The 13,906-nt window shown below is 44.3% G+C and overlaps 1 protein-coding gene across 2 annotated transcripts in view; it reads left to right on the top strand.

Moving 5' to 3' along the window:
- Positions 1-13,906, top strand: part of LOC129708449 (alpha-1,6-mannosylglycoprotein 6-beta-N-acetylglucosaminyltransferase B-like) — a 656,277-nt gene that overhangs the window by 147,552 nt on the left and 494,819 nt on the right. The window lies entirely within an intron of this gene.

The following is a 13,906-nucleotide window of genomic DNA, read 5'->3' as shown; positions in this document are numbered from 1 at the left end:
GGAATGAAAATGGTCAACAACATGGGTGGCACAGTGGTGCAATTGATCAAGCCACCATCTAACTGGACCAGAGACCCGGGTAGGTGCTGTCTGTATGGAGTTTGCATGCTATCCCTGTGATCATATAGGGTTTCTCTGGGTGACCTGGTTTCCTCCCACATCTCAAAGACGTGCGGTTTTGTAGGTTAATTGGCCTTTGTAAATTGCCGTAAATGTGTTGTCAATGGAACTGATGGGCTACAATGCTGAGAACTATACTTTGCACTCTGTATCTTCCCTTTTGCTCTACCTATTGTACTTGAGTTTGACTTGATTGTATTTATGTACAGTCATATCTGATCTGTGAAGGAAGGAACTGCAGATGCTGGTTTAAACCAAAGATTATCTGATCTGATTGAATAGCATGCAAAATAAAGCTTTTTACTGTACCTTGGTGCATGTGACAATAATAAACTTAAACCTAGTGTAGAGACCACATTGTGAGCACTGGGAGATTGGAAGACGCAGGAAAATGGATGGTGGGAAGAAAATGGTGAAAGGACATCCGCTGTAGTTCTTGAGGTTGAATGGGAGAAGGTCATGAGAAGGGTAAGACCAAAACATTCCTGTTGATGCATTTTGCCATCTGACTCCCCATTCATAGAATGGCATATAGCCTCTTTTTACTTCATGAATATAAATTAAATTCACCACAATTTTACTATAATAACTTACAATGCTTTACTAAATCCCACTTACTGACCACCAATCTCCACATTTAGGATGGAGAACAATTTGATTAACATGGGTGTCAGGGGTTCTGGGAAGAAGGCAGGGGAATGGGGTTGAGAGGGAAAGTTACAGTGGCTTGCAAAAGTATTCATACCCCTTGAACTTTTCCACATTTTGTCACGTTACAACCACAAACGTAAATGTATTTTATTGGGATTTTATGTGATAGACCAACACAAAGTGGCGCATAATTGTGAAGTGGAAGGAAAATGATACATGGTTTTCAAATTTTTTTACAAATAAAAAACTGAAAAGTGTGGCGTGCAAAAGTATTCAGCCCCCTTTACTCTGATACCCCTAAATAAAATCCAGTGCAACCAATTGCCTTCAGAAGTCACCTAATTAGTAAATAGAGTCCACTTGTGTGTAATCTAATCTCAGTATAAATACAGCTGTTCTGTGAAGGCCTCAGAGGTTTGTTAGAGAACATTAGTGAACAAACAGCATCATGAAGCCCAAGGAACACACCAGACAGGTCAGGGATAAAGTTGTGGAGAAGTTTAAAGCAGGGTTAGGTTATAAAAAAAATATCCCAAGCTTTGAACATCTCACGGAGCACTGTTCAATCCATCATCCGAAAATGGAAAGAGTATGGCACAACTGCAAACCTACCAAGACATGGCCGTCTACCTAAACTGACAGGCCGGGCAAGGAGAGCATTGATCAGAGAAGCAGCCAAGAGGCCCATGGTAACTCTGGAGGAGCTGCAGAGATCCACAGCTCGGGTGGGAGAATCTGTCCACAGAACAACTATTAGTCGTGCACTCCACAAATCGGGCCTTTATGGAAGAGTGGCAAGAAAAAAGCCATTGTTGAAAAAAAGCCATAAGAAGTCCCATTTGCAGTTTGCCACAAGCCATGTGGGGGACACAGCAAACATGTGGAGGAAGGTGCTCTGGTCAGATGAGACCAAAATTGAAGTTTTTGGCCTAAATGCAAAACGTTATGTGTGGCGGAAAACTAACACTGCACATCACCCTGAACACACCATCCCCACTGTGAAACATGGTGGTGGCAGCATCATGCTGTGGGGATGCTTTTCTTCAGCAGGGACAGGGAAGCTGGTCAGTTGATGGGAAGATGGATGGAGCCAAATACAGGGCAATCTTGGAAGAAAACCTGTTAGAGTCTGCAAAAGACTTGAGACTGGGGTGGAGGTTCACCTTCCAGCAGGACAACAACCCTAAACAGTCTGAAGAAGGGTTTCGGCCCGAAACGTTGCCTATTTCCTTCGCTCCACAGATGCTGCTGCACCCGCTGAGTTTCTCCAGCTTTTTTGTGTAACCCTAAACATACAGCCAGAGCTACAATGGAATGGTTTAGATCAAAGCATATTCATATGCTAGAATGGCCCAGTCAAAGTCCAGACCTAAATCCAATTGAGAATCTCTGGCAAGACTTGAAAATTGCTGTTCACAGACGCTCTCCATCCAATCTGACTGAGCTTGAGCTATTTTGCAAAGAAGAATGGGGAAAACTTTCAGTCTCTAGATGTGCAAAGTACCCCAAAAGACTTGCAGTTGTAATTGCAGCGAAAGGTGGTTCTACAAAGTATTGACTCAGGGAGGCTGAATACTTTTGCACGCCACACTTTTCAGTTTTTTATTTGTAAAAAAAATTGAAAACCATGTATCATTTTCCTTCCACTTCACAATTATGCACCACATTGTGTTGGTCTATCACATAAAATCCCAATAAAATACATTTACGTTTGTGGTTGTAACATGACAAAATGTGGAAAAGTTCAAGGGGTATGAATACTTTCGCAAGCCACTGTAGATCAGCTATGATTGAATGGCCTAATTCTGCTCCTATAACTTAAGACATGAACATAGACCATAGAACAGTTGAGCACAGAAACAGGCCCTTCGGCCCACAATGACTGTGCCGAACATGATGCCAGGACAAAATCTGATGTGCCTGTACATAATTCATATCCTTCCATTGTCTGCAAATCCAAAAGTCTCTTAAATTAATTTAATTTAAAAATTAATATCATCAAATATGGAATCTCAGTCCTTCAGCTTGTAATTTTAATCTGTTTAGAAGAATGAGACATTGATTTTATTCTCTGCTTCTTAATCCCATATTTCTTCAATGTTTTTCTTTATTCCTATCTGTTTCTGGTTTGACATTTGAAATCAATATTGTAACTTGCATCTTGTGACTTGGACTCCAATCTGATCTCCAGCAGTTGTTCTGGCCAATAAATACACAATTGCCTCTTGTATTCACACGGGTTTCTGGTGCCCTGCAGAGGGAGCCATACTGTTTGTTTGACAACAGCCAGCTGTTCAACACCTCATTAGAAAGACTATGGGGAAAAATCCAGCTCCAACAAACCCTCTAATTGGAGATGAATTCAACTCAGCGTTTTTAAAATGGACGCAGTTTACTTCAATCTTGTTTTTAATAAATACCAAAACTGATAACATTGCCTGGAAACTAACCCACTGTACTTTTTTATGTGTAAGATGCATGGTTTTTTTTAATTTCCATTTCATTGCTTATCAGGATGAGATTCAGCCGGGAATGGCTGTCTCTTCTCCATCTAAACAATGCATGCAATGCTCATTTCTGCAGTGCCTGAGATAAAATTCACTAGTCGTATGCAACATATAACCTGCTTTTCATGCAGCAAAACATGCTATAAATCCCGCGTCAAGTCTCGAGCTGCACGTGAATTCAAGTGGAAACGAGGAGCTGCAGATGCAGGTTTTAAAAAGACAAATGTGCTGGAGTAACTCAGCGGGGCAGGCAGCATCTCTAGCGAAGATGGATATGTAACATTTCGGGTCGGGACCCTTCTACAGAGTGTGTGTATGTAGGTGCGGGAGGGAGGGAGGTGGGAGAGAGAAAGCTTGAAGAGAGGACTTTGTTTCTATCTGTGGGGTAAAACAAAGCCTGGCAGGTAATAGACTGAGTTTAAGAGGGAACTGCAGATGCTGGAGAATCGAAGGTTACACAAAAAAGCTGGAGAAACTCAGCGGGTGCAGCAGCATCTATGGAGCGAAGGAAATAGGCAACGTTTCGGGCCGAAACGGTCTGAAGAAGGGTTTCGGCCCGAAACGTTGCCTATTTCCTTCGCTCCATAGATGCTGCTGCACCCGCTGAGTTTCTCCAGCTTTTTTGTGTAACCACCAGGTAATAGACTGATATGGCTGATGGTTGAACAAAGGACAGAGATGAAAAGACTGAGGATGTGAGAGAAAAGGATTGAAGCAGTGTGCTGGCTCGAAGGGCCGAATGGCCTACTCCTACACCTATTGTCTATTGATTGTAGGGGGAGGGGAGAAACAGGTGTGATTCTATATGGGGTATGGGAGAAAAGCAGTGGAGAGGGGGATGTTTGTGGGGGAATATGGGAGAGGGGGAGGGTTTTAGGAGTTGCCTAAAATTGGAGAATTCATCATTCATATCGTTGGGCTGTAAGCTACCCATGTGGAATATGAGGTGTAGTTCCTTGAATCTGCGCTGGGTCTCACTCTGCCAATAGGGGAGGCCCAGGACAGAAAGGCCAGTATGCGAATGAGAAGAGGAGTTAAAATGGTGAGCAACTGAGAGATTAAAATGTCCCCCTTAGGGAAGTCAATGCTTTGCAGTCTGATTGTGTCTGCCTTGCTGTTAATTACACTGCGAGTGGTGTGATCTTGCAGCTCGGGTATTGCAGGAACAAGGTTAATATTAATTGACACTAAAGGTTATGATTCCACTGCCAGGACTTCACCTTTCTTCCCCTCCATTAGCCCCTACTTCCTGTCAGCAATTTTCCCTCGCCCTCATGTCAGCCTTTTATTCTGCTGCACAGTGGCTGCTGTGGAGAGTAGACCTTAAGGCCATTTACTGCCTTCTAGCAGTCAGTACAAGAATGTTGTGTAATCTGTCAGCTATGTGGCACAAAATGCTGGAGTAGCTCAGCTGCTCAAGCAGCATCTCTGGAGAACATAGATAGTTAGTGTTTGGGTCGCCACCCTTCTTACAAAACTCTTAAGGGGTTGGACAGGCTAGATGCAGGAAGATTGTTCCCAATGTTGGGGAAGTCCAGAACAAGGGGTCACAGTTTAAGGATAAGGGGGAAATCTTTTAGGACCAAGATGAGAAAAACATTTTTCACACAGAGAGTGGTGAATCTCTGGAATTCGCTGCCACAGAGTGTAGTTGAGGCCAGTTCATTGGCTATATTTAAGAGGGAGTTAGATGTGGCCCTTGTGGCTAAAGGGATCAGGAGGTATGGAGAGAAGGCAGGTACAGGATACTGAGTTGGATGATCAGCCATGATCATATTGAATGGCGGTGCAGGCTCGATGGGCCGAATGGCCTACTCCTGCACCTATATTTCTATGATTCTATGTTTCTATGTTTCAGACGGATTGTAAGTGTGGGGTGGGGGGGGGATTGAATAAAACTGGAAAAGAGGAGAGGCAGGACAAAAAGTGGCAGGTAATAGGTCAACTTTTTAAAGTTTAGTTTAATGTAGAGATACAATATGGAACCAGGCCCTCAGGCCCATCGAGTCTGCACATTAACACCATCCTACACACACTAGAGACAATTTTTTACATTCTTACCGAGCCAATTAACTTAGAAACCCGCATGTCTTTGGAGTGTAGGAGGAAACCGGGCCTCCCCGGGGAAAACCCACGCAGGTCACGGGGAGAATGTACAAACTCCTGACAGACAGCACTCATGGTCAGGATAGAACCCGTGTTTCCAGCACTGTAAGGCAGCAACTCTACCGCTGCGCCACCGTGTTGCCTGACATAGTGAAGAAGATTTTATTATCCCTCAATTAAGAGAATGATGCAATAAATGACACTTAACTCTTCTTTATAATTAGTAGATTTTTTTACATCAGCACAAAATGTTGTATTAATGGGATGCAAGAAACTCAATTAACACGAATGAATGAACCTCAAAAGGAGTTAGTTTGCCACATCAAGATTAGTTTTCTCTGTATGCATTCCATCTGTTCGTCTGTGTGTGTTGAGAAATATTCTTGGTATGTTATTGATTTTTATCTAGTGCCATTCCAGATTGTCCTAAATTGAATTACTATTTAATTACAGAATCCAGCACATCTTGTACTTTCACACAGTAACAGTCTCAAATTTTGCCTGGTTAGCAAGATATTCTTGATCACATTTTTCTTTGAGGCTGAGGGGTGACTTTATTGAGGTGTACAAGATCGTGAGGGGCATCTATAAAATGAACGCTCACAGACTTTCTCCCGAGGGTAGAGAATTCAAGAACTAATAGGCGTCGGCTTAAGGTTAGATAGGAGAGAAACCTCAGGGGCAACTTTTTGACTTACGGGTATTCCGTATTGGGAATGAGCTGCCAGAGCAAGCTACAGAAGTGGATACAATTCCGACTTTTAAAATAAATTTGGACAGCTATACGGATAAGAAGGGTTTAGAGGCCTTTGGGCTAAAAGGAGACTGGCCCATTATGCCATCTAGCTCGGCATGAACAACATGGGCCCATAGGGCCTGTTTCCATGCTGTACGGCTCTGTGACAATTTACACACACTCACGATTGCATGGAAAGAAAGCCAACAGCCTTTCACAGTTGTGATTCTGAACTGTGATCAAGTGTGACTTAGACAATTAAAATGGGTACATTTCCACTGGGTGAAGTTACACTGATTGTTGACAGTAATATTCTAACTGTTCTCGAGAATTGCTAACAACAGGATTTAAATTAGTAGATCCGGAACCATTAAAAGTCTTTCTTCCAAATCACATAATGTGCTCTCCTTTTTCTGACAGTCCTGTCAACTCGTGTTAACTTCCATGTCGCTACAGGTGACAAGAGAATGAGCGACAGCTGTAAAACTTTCCAGAACTGCAAAAACAGGAGCTAATGAGAGATAGGAGAAGAGTGGGAGATTAACATCCTGTGGGTAGAAATAGATTTCACCCATTTTTTGGTGCACTCCTGCACTAAAAGGAATAGAGATAGACAAAGAGAAGGTGGGTTGTTCAGGAGTTCGCTGAGGGGATTTTCAGAAGTGACAGGAGCAGAATTAGGCCATTTGGCCCATTTAATCTACTCCGCCATTCAATCATGGCTGATCTATCTTTCCCTCTCAACCCCATTCTCCTACCTTCTACCCATAACCACTGACACCAGTACTAATTATGAGTCTGTCTATCTCTGCCTTAAAAATATTCATTGACTTGGCCTCCATAACTGTCTGTGGTAATGAATGACACAGATTCACCACCCTCTGACTAAAGAAATTCCTCCTCATCTCCTTCCTAAAGGAACGTCCTTTTATTCTGAGGCTATGACCTCTGGTCCTATACTTTCCCACTAGTGCAAACATCCTCTCCACATCCACTCTATCCAAGCCTTTCACTATTCGGTGAGTTTCGATGAGGTTTCTCTTCATCCTTTTAAACTCCAGAGAGTATCTATAGGCCGAGTGCCATCAAATACTCATCACATGTTAACCCACTCATTTTTGGGATCATTCTTGTAAACCTTCTCTGCACTCTCTCCAGCGGCAGCACATCCATCCTCAGATTTGGGGCCCAGAACTGTTCACGAGACTCCAAATGTGGTGTGAGCATTACTCAGCATTACATCCCAGTTTTTGTATTTTAGTCCTCTCTAGTCCTTTGTTGATAAAGCAAGGTGATGGAGGAAGGAAGTTTCCCTGAGAGTCCTGCAAGGACAGGAGAGCATGGAGGTCAGGAAAACATTCCTGCTCAAAAGAACACAGAGTGCTGTGGAAATGATGCAGCATCTCTGGAGAACATGAATAGGTGACATTTATTAGTAACTTAGCAGGTCAGGCAACATCTCAGGAGAACTTGAATAGGTGGCATTTTGGGTTGAGACCATTCTTCAGTCTGGAAGTCCAGAAGCCAATTAACCTACAAACCTGTACGCCTTTGAAATGTGGGAGGAAACCCGGAACACCCGGAGAAAACCCATGCGGTCTCAGGGAGAAGGTACAAACTCCGTACAGACAGCACCCATAGTCAGGATCGAACCCGGGTCTCTGGTGCTGTAAGGCAGCAACTCTACTGCTGCACCACCTGTCCTTATGGAAAACAATTAAGATTAAATTGTAAAGGTTCCAAATTGGTGTAAGGCCATGTTGTGAAACAAGAGAATAACTCACCACATCTTTTTACTGTTCTAGATGAAATACACTAATGTGACTGATCTGTCACATTAGGAGAGATATACGGAGGGATATTTGGCACAGTGGCACAGCTGGTAGAGCAGCTGCCTCACAGTGCCAGAGACCCAGGTCAAATCCTGAATTATTGAAGGTTATAAACATAATATGCAAAAGCTGACTTATTTTCCAATTATTTCTACTTGGAGCAGTGTCAGAGGATTGGAGTACTGTTAATGTTGTACAGGTGCACAACCTTTTATCCGGTGTTCCAGAAACCGAAAAGCTCCGAAAACCGGCCATTTTTTCCAGATGTCGTCTGCGCACCAAAGCTCGCGTTTGGCGCCAAACCTGACCCAAAACGACCCACGGTCAACCCAGGTCTGTACTACTGTAGCGGCTGCCTCCTCCCTGGAGACCGGGAGACGCTTAAACATCTGTAAATCATTGCTTAAATGTTAGTCAGTTAGTTCGGAGGGCTTTTATGTGAAGGGGGGTGAAGGGGTAAACTTTAATTCTTAGTCCCCTACCTGGTCGGAGAGGCGGGGAGCGGTCAATGCCTTACCGGGTCGCCGTGCAGTAAGCTCCGCAGCGCTGTGGCCGGTGGGGCAGCGGGTGGCGCCGGTTGTAGCTCCGACCCCGGCAACTCTACCCCTGGCTGCGAGGCGCTCCAAATCCAGCGCGGCCCGCGGCCGGACGCCCCAGCTCCGCGAATGTCGGGAGTCGGCGGCATCGCAGCGCTGGGATACCAGCGGGGAGCGGGCAATGCCTTACCGGGTCGCCGTGCGGCAAGCTCCGGAGCGCTGTGGCCGCCGACACACAACATCGCGGAGCGTCGCTGGATTTGGAGCCGCGCAGCCAGGGGTAGAGTTGCCGGGGTCGGAGCTCCAACCGGCGCCGCCCACGGCCGGACGGAGCCCCCAGCTCCGCGGCTCCAAATCCAGCGACGCTCCGCGAATGTTGGAAGAAGGCGGCCACAGCGCTCCGGAGCTTGCCGCACGGCGACCCGGTAAGGCATTGCTTGCTCCCCGCTGGTATCCCAGCGCTGCGACGCCGCCGACTCCCGACATTCTCGGAGCTGGGACGTCCGGCCGCGGGCCGCGCTGGATTTGGAGCGCCTCGCAGCCAGGGGTAGAGTTGCCGGGGTCGGAGCTACAACCGGCGCCGCCCGCGGCCGGACGGAGGACCCAGCTCCGCGAGGTTGGGAGTCGCCGACCAGGTAGGTAGGGGACTAAGAATTAAAGTTTCCCCCTTCACCCCTACACCACCACCACCACATAAAATCCCTCCAAACTAACTGACTAACATTTATGCAATGATTCTCCCGGTCTCCGGGGAGGAGGCAGCTGCTCCAGACTTTTCAAGCCGCCCGCGCTACCTACCTAATCTACGCTAAAAATCTTCCATTCTGAAATCCGAAAATGTCCGAAATCCGACAAGTGTCTGGTCCCAAGGCTTTCGGATAAAAGGTTGTGCACCTGTACTATTATTTGTACGTGGATATATTTAAAGCCAAATGATTGAAATCGATTCTGAGGGGTAGTATATATCTTTGTTTAGAATGGCAGAGATTAATCAAGAACAGCTACCAAGCCTTTGTTAAGGGAATGTCATATCTCAGGATCTAGACTGAACATTCTAGACTGAAGTAACAAAGATGGCTTCCCTGATTCCAATTGTTCCAACTTCAGCACAGGGTTTTCAGCAGTGCTTCAGATTGCCGCCTGCTTTGCTACATATGTGAGTCTGTGAACATTTTATCCTGATAGAAATAAGCACTCATTGTGAACCAAGACGGCACCAAAACATAATGACTCTCTGTGTGCTGTTCCAGAAGAGGTTCTATTGGATCCCACCTCCAGTTTAAATTCAATTTGGAATATTTTGGAGGACCAGGAAACTAAAAACCAAGAACCAAGACTCATGATTGCTGTATGATTTGATGGATAGTACACAGAACAAGAATTTCACTATATGGCACATGTGACAATAAATAAACAATTAAACCATGAGAGAGGAGGAAAGCAATAGGATATTGTAGACGGTCTGACCATTTGGGCTGAAAAGTAGCAATTTGGTAGCACAGTGGTGCAGCTATAGAGTTGTTGCCTTATATCACCAGAGACCCGGGTTCCATCCTGTCAACGGGTGCTGTGTCTGTACAAAGTTTGTACATTCTCCCTGTGACCATATGGATTTTCTCCGGGTGCTCAGATTTCCTCCCACATTCCAAGAACGTGTAGGTTTATTGGCTTCTGTAAATTGTCCCAAGTGTGTAGGATAGAAATAGTGTATGGGTGGTAGGCACGAAGAGGTGGACTGAAGAGGCTGCTTCCATGATGTGTCTCTAAACTAAACTAAATTCAACCCAGAGAAATGTAAGGTAATACATTTGGGGCGATACAGCATGGCGATGAATATAATGAGTGGGAGGAGGTTGTGTGGTGAAGAGGGTCAGAGTGACCTCAGAATGTATGTTCACAATTCCTGAAGGTAGCAGAATAAAATGGTTAAAAAGGCAAATACAATGCTTTTGCTTCTGAGTCGAGGCGCAGACTGTCAGATCACGTAAGATACATTGGAATGCAAACGACACTAGTTAGACCACAGCTTGATTACCAGAGAGGATGCAAAGAATATTTACGAGGATGTTGCAAGGACTGGATTATTTTAGAAATCAGATAAAATTAGGCATGATGGAGTGGATTTATTTAGAATGGAGGTCAAAGGGAGAATTCATTGAGACACATAAAATCATGATGGGTCTAGATAGTAAATGGGAATAATTTAATTCCCATAGCTGGGCAAAAAACAGGGGACATAAATTTAAACTAATTGGTGGAAAACCCAGCAAGGAGATGTGATAAACTTTTTAATCTAGAGGGTGATGATGCTCAAGTACTTATTGAATAAAGGGATTGCAGGAATAGAAATGTCATCATGTTTTTTAAAAGGTCAACATGGAGATATGGGCAAGTTAGGTGAGCGGGCAAGAAGGCTGCAAGGGGAATATAATATGGCTCTGTGATTTGAATGGAAAGCAGTAGTTCTGAGTAATAAAAAGTTATATATTGCTGTGCGTTCTGCCTTTGGCATACTGTACATTCAAGTGTAGCAAGCAACGTAAAGGGCAAGATGTGCGCTATGCGGGAGAGTTGCACGATGGCACGATGGCGCAACAGCAGAGTTGCTTTCTTACAGCGCCAGAGACCCGGGTTTGATTCTGACTACACGTGCTGTATGTATGGGGTTTGTACATTCTCCCTGTGATGCATGGGTTTTCTCCGGGTGCTCTGGTTTCCTCCAACAAAGACATAGGTTAATTGTCTTCTGGAAATTGAAAATTGTTCCTAGTGTGTGGGATAGCACTAATGTACAGGGGTGATCTCATGGTCGGCATGGACTCACTGGAGCAAAGGGCCTGTTTCAGCTCTCTATCTCTAAACTAAACTAAAGTAAGGTTGAATGAAAACATCAGGCAGCACAGAAATGGGTCCTACAGTCCACAATATCTGCTGAATATGATGCCAAATTACTTTATCTCCACTGCCTGCACATGATCTATTGCCTGCATATCCACATGCCTATCTAGAGACCTCTCAAACACTCTGCTTTCCTCAGGGTGCTCCGGTTTTCTCCCACATCCCAAAGATACGCGGATTTGTAGGTAAATTGCTCCTAGTGTATGAGGATTGGATGTGAAAATGGGATAACATATAACAAGTGTGATCGACGGCCGATGTGCCCTCATTGGGCCGAAGGGCCTGTTTCCATGCTGTATTTCTAAACCAACTAAAGGTGTGGTTTGTTGTCCATGGCTGTACAGTAACTGAATGCTGAGAGACTGAAATATATTTGCAGAGTTTGTATGTAATGCCTCTGATGCTGTATGCATGGGGTCAATTCTGGCAAAGCATTACTATGAGGCTTTGCAATTATCTTCAGTTGAAGCCTACAAGAAATTGGAGTTGGGAACTGCTTCATTTCCCTGATAACCCTGGCAGTTTGTGAGCAGGACCCGATCAATGGATGCTGTCTCTCCAATTTCTGTCCTGGTCTTGTAACTATATTTACCAAACCTGTGGTGTGTAGTTCTGTGTTTCTTACAAGCTGTTTGAAGACTGTAAAGATTTTATGTTTCAGGATATTATATTGCAACATTTTCCTCAGTTTAGTCTTATTGGTGACTCTTGATGATAGACTTCAAAGACCAAAGACAAGGCTAATTCCAAGTAAAATTTTAGTTCATCTTGAAACGCAATTCTAAGCTGACATTTCAATTAAACAGTTGTTGTAGATGTTACTTTCCAGATGGGTTTAAGTTGATTTTTATTTGGTGTATAAGATGAGGACATCCTCCAGATGTTGCCTGGGTGGTGCTCCAGGATTGTATCTGATGTAAAATTCTGCTATTCAGGCACCTTTGACATTTTGCATTGGTAATGTTTCAGGCTATTTTTCTCTCATTAATACCTCAACATATTGCCAATTCATTTTTTTAACATTTACATTCAGTAATATAATAAATATTCTGGAGAGCCAAATGGATTTGAACAGAGTGCAGGAAGCAGAACCTGGTGATTTTAAAGGGAGTGTGGGAAAGTGGCCCCAGTGAGTTTAAAAGGAGAATGTAGAAACAAGGATAGACACAAAAAGCTGGAGTAACTCAGCAGGATGAGCAGCAGCTCTGCAGAGATGGATTGGGTGACATTTTGGGTCGAGACCCTTCTTCAGACTGGTTAGGGATAAGGGAAAAGAGAGATATAGGCGATGATGTGGAAACAAGGAGCTGCAGATGCTTGTTTATACATTAAAGGATGAAAAGTGCTGGAGTAACTTGGCAGGTCAGGCAGCATCTCTGGAGAACTTGGACAGTGATGTGTCGGAATGAAATGCAGATACTGGTTTACACTGAAGATAGACAGAAAATACGAGAGTAACTCAGAAGGTCATGTGGCATCTCTGAAGAAAGGAATAGGTGAGGTTTCTGGTCGAGACCCTTCTTCAGGCTGAGAGTCAGGGAGAGAGACGAATTACAGATGGTGATGAGTCAGAGTATAGAAGTGAGAATGACCGATTGACAACATGCTGCCAGCACAACATCCTGGCTCTCAACATCAGTAAAGCCAATGAACTGATTGTGGACTTTGGAAGAGGAAGGATGAGGACCCACAATCCTGTTTATATCAGATGGTAGAGAGAGGCAAAAACCTCTAATTCCTGGGCATGCATATTTCCGAAGATCTTTCCTGGACCCAGCACACTGATGCAATTATAAATAAAACACATCAACGCCTCTACTTCCTGAGATGATTAAGGAGTTTCGGTATGTCAAAGAGGATTCTCTTCAACTTCTACAGGTGTACAGTAGGGAGCTTATTGACTGGTTGCGTCATGGCCTAGATGTGAACTTGAACTTCATGCAACTTGAACGTCCAGGAGCGGAAAAACCTGCAAACATTTGTGAACACTGCCCAGTCCATCACCGGCTCTGACCTCCCCTCCATCGAAGGGATTTATCAGAGTCGCTGCCTCAAAAAGGCAGCCAGCATCATCAGAGACCCACACCATCCTGGCCTCACACTCATTTCACCTGCTATTGGGAAGAAGTAACGTCCAGGTTCAGGAACAGCTTCTTCCCTACAGCCATCAGGCTATTAAACACTACAACCTCAAATAACCTCTTAACTGCAATAGACTATTATTATTATTATTATTATTGCACTAGTACTGTTTGTGTTTTGAGTATACGTGTGTGTATATATATGTGTGTACATATATATATGTGTTTATATATGTATATATGCAATATTCCACCTCTCCACCAATTACAATATTGGTGGCCAGTGGAGGGGGGGTGGGGGGGGTCTGGAGTGTTAGTATGGGTGTTGTGGGCTGAAGGGACTGGTTTCCAGAAGGCTACTATGGACATTGTGTGTGCATGGATTCTTGGGGTGGCAGCTCAGTCACTCAAGCCCGGTGTGCTGGCAGCTCACTCACTC

This window comes from Leucoraja erinacea, chromosome 23, assembly GCF_028641065.1.
Source record: "Leucoraja erinacea ecotype New England chromosome 23, Leri_hhj_1, whole genome shotgun sequence".
NCBI lineage: Eukaryota > Metazoa > Chordata > Chondrichthyes > Rajiformes > Rajidae > Leucoraja > Leucoraja erinaceus.
Note: the sequence above shows the minus strand (reverse complement) of the source record. Positions and strands in the feature narration are given on the sequence as shown.